At 35.9% G+C, this 3,500-nt stretch overlaps 1 pseudogene; it reads left to right on the top strand.

Moving 5' to 3' along the window:
* Positions 1-817: 817 nt before the first annotated feature.
* On the top strand, positions 818-1,743 carry LOC131820907 (UBX domain-containing protein 8-like; annotated as a pseudogene).
* Positions 1,744-3,500: the final 1,757 nt, after the last annotated feature.

Genomic DNA, 3,500 nt, shown 5'->3' with positions numbered 1-3,500 from the left:
TGTACTAACTCTATTTTGTTATCCTGAATATATGTATCTTGTTATTCAATAGTGAATCCTTTTACTTCAGTTTTTACTCATTTAACAAACATGGTAAACTAATCTCTGTATCTCAGGCATTGTAGTTGGAATGGTGAATTTGAAAGAAAAGGAAGCATGTGACTAAAAGAGAGCATATATAGTATGTCAGACAAATTAGTTCAGAACAGTAATTATTATTTTTTAATGATTGTATTTATTTATTTGAGAGAGAGTGAGTGAGACAGAGAATATGAGCTGGGGCAGAGGCAGAGGGAAAGGGAGAAGCAAACTCCCTGCTAAGCAGGGAGCACGATGTGGGGCTGGGATCATGACCTGATCTGTAGGCAGATGCTTAATTACCTGAGCCAAAGTGCCCCAAGAACAGTAATTAATGCTACAATAGAGGTAAACTATGATACAGGTAAGAGGATGCCATCTTACTGGTAGTGTTTGAGGTGTTCTAAAGACTTAGAAGGAGAATTGATGAACCATATGGCAAGTTGAAAATGTCATTTCTGGAAGAAGGAATGGCATATGTGAAGACAGGGATGTTTGAAATACCAGTGTTTACCCGTGGAGCTACAAATAACTATATATCTAGAGTGATGTCCATGTGAGTGTGGAATCTTTAAGGGAGAGATAGAGAACAGGAGCAGGACACTGAATAATTGCCTTTGGTAAGTGCTTTATCCTGAAATTTTTAGGAAACCATTGAGGTTTTTTTCCCCAAAGGATTTATATAATAATACCATTTTAGAAAGGTTAATTTGGGAAAGGGGGGCAGGGGTCTCACCACATGGCTTATCATGGGCTCATTGGCATTTTCTGTTTCTGTGCTCTCCCCGTCTTATGTCTGAAGCTCTGGCATGGAATCCCCAATCTAGGAGTTAAAGATCTAATGTTGTGTAGCCAGATTTTCTTATTTCTTGCTCTTCCTACTTTAATTATTTCTGTGACTACCTCATGGCTCAATTCATTTAAATTGTCCCAAGTGTATCTGAAAGAAGAGAATGAGAAATGACAAAATCTTGTCAGAAAAAATAAAAAAGAGGCACAGGATGAAAAAGCCAGCAGATACATAGAGAATGTTCTAAAACCTCACCAGGAAATGAAATTGAGAAAACTTAGAGTGTGTGTTTCAGGTTACAGGTAAAACCTGGAAGTTAAGTGGTGTCCATAAACTTAAGGCTGATGAAGATTTGGTGCTTGAAAATAAAAGCCAGACATCTTTTAAAATATCAAACAGAGAAGCAGCAAAGAAAAGGAACTTGCCTCAGCCTTTAACCAAAATTTCACTGTCTGCTGAGAAACCCACTCAGGAGATTTTTTTTTTTTGTATATGTACAAGTTAATTTATTACCACATTGTTTATAATTGTAAAAAAAAATAGAAACAACCTAAATTCCTCTACATAGTATAGTGGTTGAATATGCTATTCTTGATTCACCTGAAGAGCCTCCTGAAACAGCTGAATGAATAGTACTGTTTCTCTCCAATGTCTAAGGGGGAGTGTCCTGAAAAGAATATTTTTTTAAGTCTTGAAGATCATAGCTCTTATTTGACTGGGTGATGAAAATCAAGTACTGCACATCCCTATACAGCTTTTCTTCTTCCTTTCCCAGAAGGCCCCTGGAAATGGTTGGAGGCTGGTCACTGAAGAACATAAGAATAACTGTGGATACTCTACTCAATGTAAAGAAAAAGAGCAGAGCAACTAATTAAGAAAGGAGAACTACCTGTTCTCCATAAAATCAGTTATGCCATGACCTTACAGGACAGTAAATGATTCACTTTAAAATTATGTCATACCTTGGTGAGCTCAAGGCAGTAAACCTTATAATGTTGAGATCCTTAGGAACATATGGATATAAATGGTTAGAAAAGAATTGCTCTCTGCATACAATAATTTGTGGAATGTGCCATTTTATAATGTACCAAATGAAAACTAGATAAAACATATAAAGAAAGACACTCAATGATTTGTACTTTATCCTAGCTGATATCATTTATCACTATGCTGAAAAGTATTAGGACTTTGTTTACTGCCTTTTCAGTCAGCCTTGCCACACTGAACATTTCACAATTCAAACTCTTTAAAGTCTATTAAGTAGGATTTTTTTTTCTGTATTTCTGGAAATTAAACTGTGAAGATATTTCAAAGGATTTTAATATTTTAAAGTTCTTTTTTATACCTGATAAAGGGCAGGTATCCAAAATACATAAAGAACTTAAAAAACTCAACACCCCCCCCCAAATAATCCAATTTAAAATGGGCAGAAGACATGAACAGACATTTCTTCAAAGACCTGCAGGTGAAAAACAGTCACATGAAATGATGCTCACCATCACTCATCATTGGAAAAATGCATATAAAAACTACAATGATATATCACCTCACAGCTATCAGAATGGCTAGAATCGAAAACACACACAGATGTTCTTGAGAATGTGGAGAAAAAGAAACACTCTTGCACTGTTGGTGGGAATGCACACTGGTGCAGCCACTGTAAATAACAGTATGGAGGTTCCTCAAAATGTTAAAAATAGAATTATCCTCTGATCTAGCAATTGCACTGTTAGGTATTTATCCAAACAGTACAAGAATATTAATTCAAAATGGCACATGCACTCTTGTATTTAAAGCAACTTTATTTGCAATATCTAAGGTATGGAAATGGCCCAAGTGTCCATCAATTGATGAATGGATAAAAGAGATGTGGAGATATATATATATATATATATATATATATATGAAATCTCCATGCAGTGGAACATTATTCAGCTCTAAAAAAGAATGAAATCTTGTCATTTGCAAATTACATGGATAGAGCTAGAGAGTATAAAGCTAACTGAAATAAGTTGGAGAAAGACAAACACCATATGATTTCACTCATGTGGAATTTAAGAAACAAAACACACTAGCAGAGAAAAAAATGACAAACCAAGAAGAAGACTATTAATTATAGAGAACGAACTGATGGTTGCTAGAGAGAGGGTGGGGGGGCGATGTGGAAATAGGTGATGGGGATTAAGGAGTGTACTTGTCGTGATGGGCATTGGGTGATTAAAATAAAAATTTTAAAAAGGTTAATTTGGCAGTAGAATAGAGGTTGGATTAGAAGGGCCTAGCTTGTATGTATTGTCCTAAGTATACTAGGATTCTCCAGAGAAACAACCAATAATATATTTTATATGTGTTTATTAGTGCTTCACTCATGAAACTGTTCTTCCCTGCTTGCTTGTTTTCCTATCACCTTCATTTCTGTGGGAAAAAATACACTTAGAGTCTACAGTAGAGACCTGGCACTGTTCTAGGTTTGATGGATCAGTAGTAAACAACATCAGAAGCCAGAAATCCATGTTGGTAGGAAGCTTGCATTCATACAGACATTTGCCAATAAAGAGTGAGCGTATCTCGTGTTAATAAGTACTTCAGAGAGGGCTTGGGGTGAAAAGCACATGAGGTGAAAAAGGAATCC

Source organism: Mustela lutreola, chromosome X, assembly GCF_030435805.1.
Source record: "Mustela lutreola isolate mMusLut2 chromosome X, mMusLut2.pri, whole genome shotgun sequence".
In the NCBI taxonomy this organism is placed as follows: Eukaryota; Metazoa; Chordata; class Mammalia; order Carnivora; family Mustelidae; genus Mustela; species Mustela lutreola.
This window is presented reverse-complemented; position numbering and strand designations above follow the sequence as displayed.